This window comes from Amblyomma maculatum, chromosome 3, assembly GCF_055883805.1.
Source record: "Amblyomma maculatum isolate TAMU_Amacu chromosome 3, ASM5588380v1, whole genome shotgun sequence".
Taxonomy (NCBI): domain Eukaryota; kingdom Metazoa; phylum Arthropoda; class Arachnida; order Ixodida; family Ixodidae; genus Amblyomma; species Amblyomma maculatum.
The window spans coordinates 46,912,959-46,928,292 of NC_139346.1; the positions used below are offsets into that span (position 1 = coordinate 46,912,959).

The following is a 15,334-nucleotide window of genomic DNA, read 5'->3' on the forward strand; positions in this document are numbered from 1 at the left end:
GGATTGGCTCACATGAGCCTTGCTCTGTGCCGTCCGCGCACTGCAGCAGCAACTATCATTGACCCCCGCGCGGCGCGCGGGGGCGGCAAGAGTGCGCCTTGCACGCGCTTACACTCTGTGGTGAGGCTGGGTCGAGTGAGAACCGAACCGCCGGGATCGGATACTCTGTGCGCGCGGTGCGGTGTCATCGGCCGGCGGACGCTGCAACTGTGGTGGTGTGGCGTCTATGCTCGGGGCTGGCTGCAGGATTTCGGCACAGGGGAGGGGAAATGATTGCCGGGGCGCTAAGTGAGCGGCGAGGTACCCCGTTGAACCACCCGTCCTTAAAAAACCCCGGATACTGCTGGAGTTCGCGGCCACCGCCTCGCCCTGGGAGCGGGCATGCGGACTACCGCATCGGGTGCCGCCGCCGATTGCTATTCCGCATTGTGGGCACTGCACCGCTTCCCCAGATCGACCTCGCCCCCCTCCATCTCCTTGCTCAGGTGCTTCCTGCCACAAACAGACCCGCCTCCCTCCCTCTATCCTATTATTATTTTTTTATTATTATTCCCCTACCCCAGGCATAGCCCCCATCAGTGTCCCTCTCATGAGGAGGCAATAGGGGGGCAAAGCACCCCCCTCTTCACTCCCCCCCCCCTAGAATGCGTCCACGCCTGAATTTAAGAATCACTCAGTCAGTCTCTCTCTTTCTTTCTCCCTCTCTCATGTTACGTTGTACGTGCCATGGTTGCCAGTAAAGCAGAAATGACGTCACGTGAATAAGTTCTATAGGCAAGTGGCTACTTATGTCTGTAGAAATATTACATCGAGTATTAAGTAGGCGAGTTACACTTTTCAACAATAAAAAAAAAAAAACATGCAATCCTGAAACGTTACCCGGAATTTCACTCATACTTCGCATTTTGCTTTGGTTCCTAGCAGTTTTAACTGTGACCTCCTACATAAACAATCTTCCTAATAAGTGCTTGCTAGCTATTGTATTTTGTACCCTATCATACATATGTATTTTCATATGCGTGTACATAAATACATTGGTAAAAAACCCATTGCATGCTAGACTGTCTATATTTCTTTTTTGTGCAACAGTTCCTATGAAACTGACTCTACAAATCATTGATAAGTCTTAAACACCCTCTTAATTTTCGGACACTGCTTAGACAACTTTCCAGCAATCTCGAAACAGTATGCAATCTGGCCACTCATTTTGGACTGTTGAATTACACATACAGTGCTAGCGTATCTACAAGAAATCATCTCGAGCTGCCACATCTTGCTTTGCCTTGCATTATGCTTCCACTTGACAATATGTAACATAATCTATCACTCTAACTCACTCCGGAAGGACCAGTTGTATTTTTTATTGTCGTATTTTAGCCAGAGTGCTGTCATTCTGCTGTAGTCAATGTTTGAAAATTGGGGTGTCATATTTTCGCCCCTGTAGTTACAGGATTTTTTTCGTTGCCTGTCTAGAGCTACGGAAATTTAGAACCGTGTTTCAGACTCTATTGCGGTAATTTCTGACTGTACCAAACTCATACAAGTTTATGCAATTTTGTCTGTCTCCCTGCCCCTTTCAATTATGCCACCGGGTGTTGACGTAGTTGATATATATATATATATATATATATATATATATATATATATATATATATATATATATATATATACGGAAAAACGCTTAGCATGAGCTCTCACATTTGGTTTCTGTTTCAGCGGCTGCATTTTGATGGAGTAAAGAGGCAGAATGCAAGAAAGTTTGTGACTCAGGTTTTTTAACATGCTGAAAAAATGAAAAAAATCCATATGTGGCTGAAATCAGTGAGAGGCCTTTCTTTGCATAGGTCATATTGTAGTGAATGAAGAGCGGATATCACGAAGACCAGGAAGAGAACGACGAAGTGCCGCTGTGCTGCTCGAGCTCGCTCGTTTGTGCCTGGACATACTATGTTTTTGTGCTGTGTTCTTGGCTGCGATTTCAGTTTGATTTCAATTCAAATAACTCCGCTTCTAAATTTCGCTTTAAAACACAATTGCTTGAAGATAATCGTAAAGTAGCATTTTTCCACATAATGCGCATGCCGAAGCTGTATTGGCTAGCTCTTTAGAGCCCCTTTAAGGTGTCCGCCTCCGCTACGGGCGAGACGACCCCACGACTCGCTCCACGCCTGCTTCCTGAAACGATTGGTATTTTACCTCCATGTCGGCAGTGTAGTCCGCAAGTGAAAGTATTCTTCATAATATGAGTTGGACATTAGAACCATGAAAAAGACCAATCATTGTCGCTCGTCAAAAGTACGATAAGTATATGACAGCTAGCTGTTGTGGTCTAAATGTAAAAGGTGGTGTACTGATCTATTCCAGCAAATGCCTCCCCAGACGGCCATAGACGTCCGACGGTCGACCGACGGACGTCCGTTTTCGGACCTTCGGACATCCGACGGAAGTCCGGTTATGTTCGGTATACGTACAGCGGACGTCCGTCGGACTATCGTTCGTGGATCCGGATCGCGTCCCACGGACGTCCGACGGGCAGCCGGAGGCGGACATTCGGACGTTTCCCGGAACATGCTTGCAGGGCCCGCTATTGGTGTAAAAACTTGCCAATAACATTCGTGTAAAGCTCAGCAAGCAGGTGCCACGGAAATTTCAGTCACATACTAGTGCTCAATGCCTTTGTCGTGAGAGTAAAGCAGACAATAGAATATGCAACAGGTTCAAGTTTTCTGTTGTCTGCTTTACTTTCACACACAAAGCACTGAACAGTAGTGTGCAATTAAAACTTCCATCAAAGAGGCACATATGCTAGCTGAGCTTTACACAAATGCACCATTCCTGAAAACATGCTAAGTGCATAGGCATACCAGCATGCGAGGTTGTAAAAAAAGCATTTTTTTTTTGCTTTATTGCAAAAACTGCATGCATAAAGAATCTACACTAAAAAAATATCGATGTTAAGGAATGGCATGGTAAAATGCAGGCCAACTGGAGTATTAAGAATCTACTTGAATAATTTTAATTATCCTTGGCCGTGACAGCTCTTCCCTTGGGGAGGTGGTGGAGGAGAAGGTATTTAGTGAAACCTAATATTTCGGAATTAGCGAGGAGATGAGCGAGTTCTCTGTGGGCGGCCTCCGCAGGCCGGGATTCCAGGAGCAGTTACTATCCTGTGCATTTGCTCGATTAGCTGTTGCTGGTCTTTCAGGCCTAAGATGGAAAGAGCAGGCTGGGCTCCTCCTGCAATAGAAGGGAAAATGAAATTCAAGTTATCTGTGCTGAACTTTGATTACACATCTCCAAGGGCAACTGCCAGTTTCTCTCAATTGCTTTTTCCAGATGGCACTGTACGCATGCATCTCCATTCAGAACTGTCACATACTATATAGAAAGGTCATATAACTGCAGCAAAACCCATGCAGAACAACAAAAGATACAAACATAGTTTGACCAGAACCTGGCATTCAGTATTTTAATGTTTTTATGTCGTCTTTTTGAACATGCCACTCTGACCAAACATGGCATGTTATGCTTGCTGCTATGCGCCCTCAGCAATGCCCAAGACATGGAGTGCACATGCAGAGAAACTAAGCATAAAGGATGCTGTATATGAACATAAAGCACAGCCAGAGCATTGCAGTATTACACAGGTACGCATTGGCGGCAGAAACCTGCATTTTGAGCGGTTTAACAGGTAGATTTCTAAAGTCATTGTTCCTGCTCTGAAAAGAAGTGATCAACAATAACATCATTTAAAATTGTTACCTTTTTATTCTGTAAACTGCTCATTTCGCTGGTTTCCATGTACCCTCTACCGAAGACATTCCTTGGGCGTGTCGGGGGTATATCGACATCAACATCTAGGCTACAAGCGTCTAGAAAGCGTCTCCTTAGAGCAGCTGCGACGAAGTAACTTATCTGATAACATGCAAGCTGCTGCAGCAGAATAAAGATAGACATTTGACATGTGGCTAAAGCCCAATGTGGAAGCATAGCCCGCCGCAGTGATTGCGCAGTGTTCATGCTTCTACAAGAGTTAAAAGTAAAGTTATTTGTTTACCTACAGTATAGTGCTCTAGAAGATTGGGCAGTGTGTCGACCGCGCCGCGAAATGCATGGGAGCGAGGGGCCGCTTTTGCGATGACGGAGGCGCCGCAGCGCAGAGGGCGCCACCAGCAACTGGTGTGCCAGTCGTCCGGGCGCCCGCGTATGCGCGCTGTGTGGCGGGGCGGATACCGCGCGGACTGTACGTTCTTGTTTGCTTGTGCGTCGTCTCGAGCTGTTCGCGACAAGATTTTACAAATAGGCCGGTTAACGGTGCTCAGTACTGTTAGCAATCACCTAATTTATTTTCCATTTTGGCCGTCGGCAACTCCTCGGGGAAGTAACATGACAGGAATTGGCTCCGAAGAAAACAGCTTGGGGAGGGCCGGCGTACGACTCGCACAGCACGCTTCACTCGCCGTACAGCTTACTTTAGCATTCCTAAAGCTCCTAATTCACGTTGCAGAAATGTAGTCGTTTTGAAAAGAAGGCAGGGTGGAAGCAGGATGTATGAAGAAGTGAAACATACAGCATGTGCGTTCGAGCGCTGACTAAAACTGATCACAGTAACCCCATTATCAAAACAGTCCAAAATGGTATATTCTGTTGTTTTCCACGCCAACTATGCCGACTACAGTACGTCACTGAAGCCACGAAAGAAGTCGGCATTCAGTTGGAATGAATTAAATGTGGACTACCCCGCATGGAGGTATAAAACGAACGACACCACGCCGACTGGCTACTGAATAACGGAACACAGTGGGTCAGGAAAGGTGGAAGAAGTGGGAGGTAAAGGTTGCACAGAAAAATAAAAAGAAACGTGTCGTCTGCCAGGGAGGGAGAAAGGGGTTGGTGGAAGGCACGCAGCGATGTGAAAAGAGCGACCGCGAATTTGAACAAAGGTTCAGAATTTTCGTGCGGCACGGCAAACGCACGACGAAGAAAGCAGGTAGCTAAAGACGAAGAAAAATGGAGATATATTAAAAACAATAAAAAAAAGAGGAAACAATCGAGCATAAGAACCAAATGAAGCCCCGGGAAGAAGAAAGCAGTGCACAAACAGGCTGCAATCGAACGCGTATAAAGATATAAGCATCGAAACTTAAGAGACAACAACTTGTGAAACTGTACACTAATCTATGAACACACCATTTTCTTTTCTCTCCATAAGCTGAAACATTGTTGTAACGGGTAGCTTTATAAATAACCAGAGATGTGCGCTATACATATGACATTTAATCTCAATGCGTTATAGTTTAACAATCACCTAATTGTTCAAGAAAATGTTTCCATTCTAGGGTGCGCAAGTCACCGGTAATATGCAAGTCATTGCCTCCAGAAGACCGCTCTAGTCCTGTTTTATGTACATACAAAATAAAAGAAAAATGAATAGCTTTGAAAAAGAAATAACGACGGAAAATAGAGGACACAGAGGCTATAGGGTACGCTTTATTCGCTTCCGCTAGATCATCTTTCTGCGAAAGAGAGGTTGTGAGGCCGGCACGGTTTCTCACCACGAACAAAAATAGCGCTATAGGTTCGAAGCTAGGTCGCAATTTACTCAAAAATTTGGCTCGGATGCACGGTCCTTTTCGACCGCTCCGCACTTCAGATTTTGCAAACTTTCTGTAAAATGTGAAGGTTCAAAAAGTTTATCTACTTGGAGCACCAGAAAAGCTCCCACTTGAAGCAATGAAATTTAATGTGTTTTTGCGGCTTCGCTCTTTGCGAAGTAAGCGAATCACGACAAGAGTTCCCAAAGGGAAAATAATTAAATTCCCTTGGAAGTATTTCACGTGTAATATCAATCTTGTTAACAATTATAGTTTGGTTAATACTGCAAAGAGCACCCGCGGCAAGTAACCCGATTATATATATAGTCTGGTAAGCAGTAGTTGCAAGTATATTCAGTAGATTACTCATATTTCATACCACACACTCAAAGAATAAACACGCATTATGTCCGCATTTGATTTCGGCATTATATTAATTGCTTGCGTATTAGATGCTCGTCATCGTTTTCGCATTTTTCCGATTTCTCTCGGTGCGCGCCAAGAACTGCATTATACCTGCCAATTCGACGCGCAATTATCAGTGCTTTTATTTTTGTTTGTTTGCTCTGTACCATTTGATGCCAGTAAAGCGTCCGCACTCAAGAGCCCACTATGAACTTATTACGTATGCGACAGGTTTAATTTTTCACATTTTATTTAAAGTAATGCCGTAGCCGTACTTGATTTTTTTTTCACCTAAACAGCTGGTTCACCCTTTGGTTAGTGGCACGCAAACAAATGTCCGTGGTATACGTATATGTTAATAACGAACAAAGAATAAATGCTTGAGTCGCGTATACCTTGTTTATTTTTTTTTTTGCCGGTAAATATCACAGTGCTTTAAATTAGTACGGTAGTGAATAAATGTGTTTTGCTCGCACACTGTATTTGTCATTTATATAAGCGGTGATTATAGGGCACATAAAGAACACCGATTAAAGAGATATATAACAGATTATTGACGATTTAAGATAAACGTTGTTATGTATTAATAAGCGAAAGCTGCAAAATGTAAGCAGGCGTTCGTAAATAAGGTTTGTAAAAAATAAGTGTTCCTAAAGAGGCCTTACGAAGCACAAGTTTTGCACTGTTTTTCTCCGCGTGTTAATAGCGCTCCTCGGCAGTAGCCTTTATTCCCTTACGTGAAAAACGAATGCAAAACACCACGCTTCGTTGCAAACATTAAGTACAAATTGCTCATCTGGACGATTTGTAACTGTCCGCAGGAAGAAATGTTGAGTGTTTCAGATAGCGATTCAAACATCGCGCGCTGCTCCGAAGGACTGCCCAAGCGTGCATGCTGTCTCCAGATAGATGTAAAAGAATGGCAGGGATCAATTTAAGCACCTGAAATAAGTAGCCTATTTATAAATTATCACACTAATTGCGTAGCGTCTGAAAATCGCTCCAAAGAGAACCGCACCCCTCCTCTGTACCCCCGCTATCCCGCGGCCGCTAAGCGCCGAGCGGCGAACGTGGCACCCCTGTTGCACGTCGCGCCCTCTCGCGGGAGTCGGTTCCTGTCATCGCAAAAGCGGCCCGCTCTCCGGCGCCGGTCGTCACACTGCCCAATATTCTAGAGCACTATACCTACAGCGCTATATGTGAAATTACAATAGCAAGGCTTATAGTTACACAAAACACAAAAAGCTGACAACCACAAGCTCTTGATGTATTACCGGCAGCATGCAGCATGGATGTTAGTTACTGAAATACGGTTGCATAATTCTGGCAACCAGCTGTGCATGTATGTCATGGATTTCTCAACTACGCACAACAAATTACAAAAAAAATAATGGTATTTATAAATGCAGCCAGCTGTTCACAAGAAACATTGTAGCTTTTTTATGGGGAAGGTAGTGGGCACCAAAGAAACTGCCCCTGTAAAGGCGCCTAATCTGCCCCTATGTAATATCGGGGACAAGTGTGTGGACTACATAAACTGCAATCAAAGCACATAAGTTTCACATCGACCAGGAAACTCGGACCATACTTGTCGATGTGAAAGTTGAACATTAGTTCTTTCAAGTGTGCAAGAGAAATAAGGTCACAATTCGTTTACATCGAGATTCTAGTCCAAAATCTAGACATACTGTCCAGAGACTTTCGCCCCCACAGTATAAGCCACCACTTGGGTAAGAGATTAGTAAAAGAAGTGTATAAAAGACATTAGTGCTGTTGGACAGCCATAGCTATAAAAATGGTATTGACATTGGAGTACTGCCTTTAGGCGGGGCCTAGGGCATTACAAAAGCAAGAGTTAGTGTCCGCTGGTCCTCATTTGAACGAACAAAAAGAGGGGGAGGGGAAGAAATCTACCTCAACTACATGTTTTGAGTGACACCAAGCCGCAGTTAGTATTAAAGATATCACACAGTTTTGTGGAAGATTTGGGAGCGCTTTGCTGCTTTTTTACAGGATTGGACAAAAGAGCTCACCATCTTCAGAAAGGCACGTTATATAGAAATGAAAATAGTGAATTTACTGCATCTGGCCACAACAACTTGCACACGGAGAGGAAGATGAACTGAAAATTTTATACATGAATGTACGTATTTACAACAGGTGAAACAATGACCATGATCTATGCCGAAGAGGAAAGAGATCAAAATCTAGCTCAGAACGAGTTTCAGGGCCGTTTCATTAACTTCGGGACTCCGCCCACATTTCTCATCCCCAATGACAACGAACTCACACATGACTGGCTAACAAACATTTTGGCATATCTTTCCACTTTCGTAAGTTCTTCACCCTCTCCCTAATAGAAGCAATGCAAAAGGGACAACAAATTCGTTTCACAACAAACGGAATTTAGAGAATGGACCTCGAAATGATTGGCTCACTAGGTCACATGCCAAACTCTCTCCCCTAGGAAAAAAAAAGAAGAAAAAAATTAGAACCCATCAAAACGGTGTCCCACGTGCGCAACCATTGTTGCCCAAAGCTTGCATCCTTGGCGGCTCCTTTTCGAGGGCAATTATTGCAATTATTGCCGTCCGAGTCAGCACCATTGCGGACCACATCAGAAGAGCCAACCCACATCCTCCCGCTCCGCATCATACCGTCCCTGTTACACACTTGCCCTTTTCCAACGCCGCCATCTCCCACCATTGTTGACATCCAGGGTTGGAATCCTCAACGAGACCCCACTCAGCGCGCCTGCACTGAATAATTGTCACTTCTATGGGCTCCCCAACAAGGAAGAGGGCCTTACACACTTCAAGCTGACAGTGTTTTTTCTTTGAACGATAAGCAGTTCTTCCAAAAGAGGTGCTCGTTTCAAAGCTGTGCTGCCTCCGGGTGATGGGTCCAGTCAGCGTACTAAGGACCCCTTAGTTGTATACTGTTCGTAAAGCTCCTTAAATAAAAATGAGCCCCCTACATGACACAGCAACGAGAACAAACTGCCTGTCCCCGCGTCTTCGAGTGCGACAGCAAAGTCCTCGGAAGAGGGGACTTCTTTCCCTCTCTGCCTACGTTTCCGTTAAGCACTGTAGCTGCCTCTCTGTGCGCGTCTCTCCGCCTCCTGTCCGAGGGCAAGTGGGAGACGGCCGCAGCTGGGCATTGAACAGGTGACCCAAAAAGAGCAGACTAATAATGGTGCCTAGCATACCCACCGATCCCTTACAGAAATCATTAAAGAAATGAAAGCAACACATCAGATAACGCTACAATGTTTCTAAGTGCAAAGTCGACAACTCCAAGTCATATAAATATATGTACATCTCCGCACATTAACTAGACAGAAACAGTGCAGAGTAAACTAATAATTCAGTGTCTAGCAACACTATTAAAAGGGGATAAAGGCCACGGGGGGCTGCGATTATTAGTACCATTTTGCCTTTAAACTACAATAACATACTTGTTGCAAGCTTAAAATCAAAGATTCACACCTGTCCTACCCACAAAAATGGAACACACATCTGACTCAAGTCTGCAGAGAAAGAGCGAGCTAGACTATTGCAGACGCACCCTTGGTTATTTTTCTGGCATTTCTGAGGGTGAAGAATCTGACTTGTCAGTAGCATGCATATGAATAAGAATCCTATGACAGTAAATGCATCAGATTTTCTGGAGTGGCTTTTCTTTGCTGACCACATGAGGTGAGCTATAATTTATCCAACTTGGCCTAGGTTTATTCTATGAATAACAAAGCTATAGCAGGTACACAGTCGTCCACTCAGGCTGAACATGCGAGTGCGTGGCATGCACTTTTTGAGATGCCACTGCATCCATTGCAGCTGCCCCATAGCGAAGAGGCAGACAGCGTGAAGTACCAGCCTCTAGTCCCTCTACCACCACTGGGGTCCCAAACTAGGGCCCCCTTATTTTTGTCAGGACAGGCCCCCTCAGGGTCAGCTAGTGAGTAACCTCCTGTATTTGTATCTGATGGCAATGTTTTCCACCACCACCCACAATACGCAGCTGCGCATCATAGCAGATGTGCAGCAACAGCTCCTGGTCTTTCTATGCATAAGCCACTTTGCCTTGATGCATGCCTGCGCACCATAGTAAAGAGGCAGACGACATGACGCAGCAGCTCATGGTACCTTTACACATGAGCCCCCCCCCATTGTACTTCGATATGCACCATAGCAAATATACAGACTATGCCACACAGCAGCTCCTGGTCCCTCTATGCATAAGTCATTTTGCTTTAATACGCACCTGCGTACCTGAGCGAAGAGGCAGACGTGAAGCTGCAGCTCCTGGGCCCTCCATGCACAAGCCACTTAGCATCAATGCACGGCTGTGCACTGTAGTAAAGAGTAGAAGGACGTTAAGCAGCAGCTCCTGGTCCCTCTACACATCAGCCATTTTGCCTCGATGAGCATCTGCACACCGTAACAAACAGCCCGATGTGACAAAGAAGCTCCTGGTTTCTCTACACATAAACCACTTTGCCTCAATGCACGTCTGCACACCGGAGCAAAGAGGCAGATGACGTGAAGCTGGAGCGGCTGGTCCCTCTACGCACAAGCCACTTAGCCTTGATGCATGGCTGTGACGGATGCATTACTATTTTGCAAACTGCATGCCACACATTCCCATTCAAGCTAAGAGTGGACGACTGTGTAAACGTAAAATACTGGTTATTTACATCAATGGACAATGACAAAAAGTAACATGGTGGACAATGTAAAGAGAATTTGCTGCATAAAGTTTGTTGAAACCAGCTCTACATCCTACATGTAAACAAGCTAAAACCTTAATGTCGAAGGGATGTCCTGTGTGTTTAAAATCATCACGCTCAAACAACTTCAACACTGACAATCATGATTCAATATTAATAATATAGATAATGATACAATACTCACTTTTAGCCATACCAAAGAAATGAGAATGCAAAGGGATGTTGCAGTTTTTCCCCCGTGGATGACAGTTTTCCATGTTCAAAGTGCTGCTTCCTGTTGGCCTACGAAATCGGCTACAGCAAATGGCATCTGAAAAATTTTTGGAAGCCTCATGCTAGTCTTGAACGAGAAAAGCATTGCCATACAGAATCGGAACACAAATACTTTTACAACACACTAAAAGCACTAACTGCGGTGCTGTTTTTAGGATGACTAGGTAGAGGTTTTGCTGTAGCAAGCAAATTGTTAGCCTTCAATAAGGAAAGCATTCCCATACAGAAACAGAACACAAAAACTTTTATAACACATTAAAAGCATCAATTGCACAAATGCTTGTAAGATGACCAGGTACAGGTTTCTGCTATAGCCCACATCATGTGACCAGCGGTTATCAGAAGCCTTGTATGTGAGCATGATGCCCTAGATTCAATTTATGGCTATCACTGTATTAACAAGCATGGGTTTAAAGCTACTTTAATATGATAATCTAAGAACATGGTAAGAGCTTTCAGTGCGAGACATAAGCTCAGTATCATGCACTATAAGGTGCTGCATGGCTCTAGTGTAGCTTTAGCATTATCTCGCTGTCAATAATGCAGTGAAGTTCTGAGGAGCCTTTGAATATCTGTAAGGACAAAGCAACAACAATTTTGTTTTCATCTCACTTTTGCTCAACTCGTGCTCTTTTTTTTTTTTTTTTTGAGCCCGCGGCTTGCATGGCCTCCCAGTATGCCTGTTTTGCATAAAAGAAGGCGTTGCAGGCACTAGAGCTCACAGCCCAACTGTATCGCGGCGGCGGTATGTCAAATTCGTGCCAGAACAGCGCAGAACAACGGGTCAAGAAAAAGACAAGTGCTGACTTTTTTTTTTCTCCTCCTTGTCCGGTTGTTCTGCGCGGTTCGGTCCCACATGCATAACCAACATGCTCAAGGTGCTGTCCTGGTTTGTCAAAGCTGAAGGAGAGTACTAAACCTTTAGTTATTTAGTAGCTACAGCCGTTCCTTCTAGAAACTGTAGTTGCCGTAAAGCTCGAGAGAGAAAGATCAGCGGCTGTCCATTAAAAAAAAAAAAAGTCGCGACGTTTTCACAAGTGTAGGCATGTCGCACGATAGGCTCGAGAGTGCAAAAGTTTTCTCGTATAGTTTTTACAACTCAGTACGTTGCGCATGGTTAACAAATTAACTCCTTTAAAGCTCGGGCAGGCACTCCTTTATCAGAGACAGAGAAGTTGCGCGGCCTACTGGCGCAGCGTCCAGTAATGCCGAGAAAGATGGCCCTCAGACTTGAGGCTGCACTTTAGTTAGTCGGCGCGGAGCCATCCTGTCAGTCTCGCCTAAAACACTCGACCGTTCGGCTGCTGTACAGAGCTGTTTCCTTACCCAAAAGCTCACCACTATCGGTGCATCGAAAAGTTCCACTAAAGAAACCAAAGTTCGGTGAAATACTTACTTTGGAATCGGCGGGTGAACAAAGTGTGCCAGCCGCACCAAGCCACAGCAAAAACAATGCTAGCAGTGCATTACAGCCGTAGGTATTTGTAACTGCGCAGAAAATGCAGAACACGGAAACGTGAAGCCATCTTCCATGACTAAAATTCAACTTGTCAGGTGGATTGGATTGGCTCATTTTTGTAAGGATAGGTTCGGTTTCGTTCTTTTTGAGCTTGCTGCTTGCTGCGTCTATTCAGCTACTGATTAAAATTTCACCGAAGCATCATGATAGAAAAATGTTTAATGGTCATTTAACTTTTAAACAAAAATTTTTGATGGAAGAATTCAACGATGAAACATGCAGAAAATAAAAAAAACTGTTTAATGGAAACGCTTTCTATCGCATCGATTCGCTCTGGCATCATATAATGCAGACTTGACGGTATTACTGATTTATACGCAGTTCAGACGAGCACGGCGACTACAAACTATTTCATAGCTGTGTAAAAGCAAATCCAGTGGCGGACGTACGGCGGCTGTCCGCTGGGCGAACGGATTCGACCATCCGCTTTCGTACGTACGCCGGAATTCCGGCGGACGTCCGAAATCGGCCGCCGAGTTGCGGCCGAGTTCGGTTGTCCGTCGGACGTCAGTGGCCGTCTGGGTCATGGTCCGTATTGGAGGGACGAGTGCTAGAGGTAAGCTGGCTTATTGTGATATTAAGGCTGCATGGTTTATGGTGTTTAATGCCTACCAGCGACTCATCATTTGAGGTACGGCGTAGTGGAGGGCGCCTGATATTCCGTTCATTGGGATTCTTACCGTGCACTGGCAGTACACCGTAGTACCTTGCGTTTCATTCTATGGAAACGCAGCCGGTGCGCACGGCATCGAAGCCGAAAGAAATGAAAACAAGTTTTTATAATTTTATTAATAATGCAGCAGCAACGTTTATAGTATTATGTATCACCGCGTGCGTAAAAACGTCTACCAGATCTTATTCGCAGTTCAGTTCAGTCGTGTCCGACTCTTCGTGACCCTATGGACCACATCACGCCATGCTTTCCGGTCTCTCACTATCTTCCTAACATCACATAACTTCATCTGCAGCGCCTCGAGGATGCCATCTAACCATCGCGTTCGCTGCCTACCCCTTTTCCGGAGACCCTCAACTTTTCCCAACGTCAAATCTATCTCCAGCGACTCCCCTCTTCTCATCAGATGACCAAAGTAGCTGAGCTTTAACTTTAGAATTTGACCCTCCAATGAGCAGTCAGGGTTTGTGGTCGACAAAATCGACTGGTTTGATATTCTGGCCGTCCAAGGAACTCTCAAAAGTCTCCGCCAGCACCACAATTCAAACGCGTCAATTCTTCGGCGGTCAGCTTTCTTCACTCTTGCATCCATACATCACAATTGGAAACACCATAGCACGAGTTATACGGATCTTGGTTGGCAGTGTAATGTCTCTGCTCTTTACTAGGCGGTCAAGGCTAGCCATGGCTTTCTTTCCCAGAAGCAGGCGTCTCCTAATTTCATGGCTGCAGTCTCCTTCCGGGGTAATCTTGGAGCCCAAGAAGAGAAAATCTGTCACAGCTTCCACTTCTTGTCCCTTTATGCTCCAGGAGTTGATAGGGCAAGACGCCATGATCTTTGTCTTTTTAATGTTCGGTGTAAGCCCAAACTTCTCACTCTCTTCTTGTACGCGCATCAGAAATCTCTTGAGTTCCACTTCACTTTCTGCAATTGAAGTGGTATCGTCCGCATATCTGAGGTTGTTGATACGTCTTCCAGCAATCTTCACTCCAGCTGAAGACTCGTACAGACCGGCCTTCCTCATGATGCACTCAGCATATAGGTTAAATAGGCAGGGCGACAGTATGCAGCCTGGTCTCACTCCTTTCTTAATCGGAAACCAATCAGTAAGACCATGCCCAGTTCTGACTGTGGCCTCTTTCCCTTCATACAGGTTCCTGAGGAGACAGATGAGGTGAATTGGAACTCCCATCTCTTGGAGAGCTTGCCTCAATCTGCCGTGACCTACGCAGTCAAACGCTTTCGCATAATCAATAAAGCAGAAGTAGATGGGTTTCTGGACATCTCTTGCTTTTTCTATTATTCAGCGAAGGTTGGCAATCTGGTCTCTAGTTCCTCTGCCCTTGCGACACCCAGCTTGCACGTCCGTAAGCTCGCGATCCACTTACTGCTGAAGCCTACCTTGGAGAATTTTCAACATCACCTTGCTAGCATGCGAAATAAGCGCGATCATGCGGTAGTTGGAACAATCTTTGGCACTGCCTTTTTTTTTTGGGGGGGGGGGGATAGGGATGTAAACTGACCTCCTCCAATCCTGTGGCCACTGCAAGGTTGTCAAAACTTGCTGACATAATCAATACATAACATTAACAGCATCGTCATGGTTGAGGTTTTGAAGCAACTTAGCTGGAATGCCATCAATTGCTGTTCTTAGCAAGGCTGGCTAAGGCCCATTCATCTTCACTATTCAGGATGCCCGGCTCGAGATCGGTAATCACAACCATCTTATGTTGGGTTTGCACATCCGGGTCCTTCTTGTATAGTTCTTCTGTGTATTCATGCCACCTCTTCTTTATCTCTAAGGCTTCAGTGAGGTCCCTGCCTCGTTTGTCCTTTATCACGCGCACCTAACAGAAAAGCTCGCGCCACCTCGTGGTTCTCTTCCGAAATAGCACACTGGTGACAGGCACCGCCGACGCACTGTGTAAAGCGCCAAAAATGCGGTCTGATATAAATCAAACATTCTGCATATTTAGACATACACGACTTGCGGCAGGAGGCCTTGACCTCGGAAGTGTTTAGGGGTGACGCCGAGTGCGGCGTGTACGTCGCCAGTTTAAGTGACGCCGATTGCGGCGTGTACGTCGCCAGAATTCAGTGTCACTTACTCTCAAGCAAGAGGACTCTGTGGTTGTGTACC

At 45.2% G+C, this 15,334-nt stretch overlaps 1 long non-coding RNA gene across 1 annotated transcript; it reads right to left on the reverse strand.

Moving 5' to 3' along the window:
- Positions 1-2,938: 2,938 nt before the first annotated feature.
- Positions 2,939-12,530, reverse strand: LOC146194699 (uncharacterized). The gene is made up of 4 exons (XR_014705467.1): positions 12,398-12,530; positions 10,913-11,038; positions 10,263-10,429; positions 2,939-3,237 (listed from the first exon to the last, which is right to left on the reverse strand). It is a non-coding gene; the product is annotated as an uncharacterized LOC146194699 (long non-coding RNA).
- Between the last annotated feature and the right edge of the window lie 2,804 nt (positions 12,531-15,334).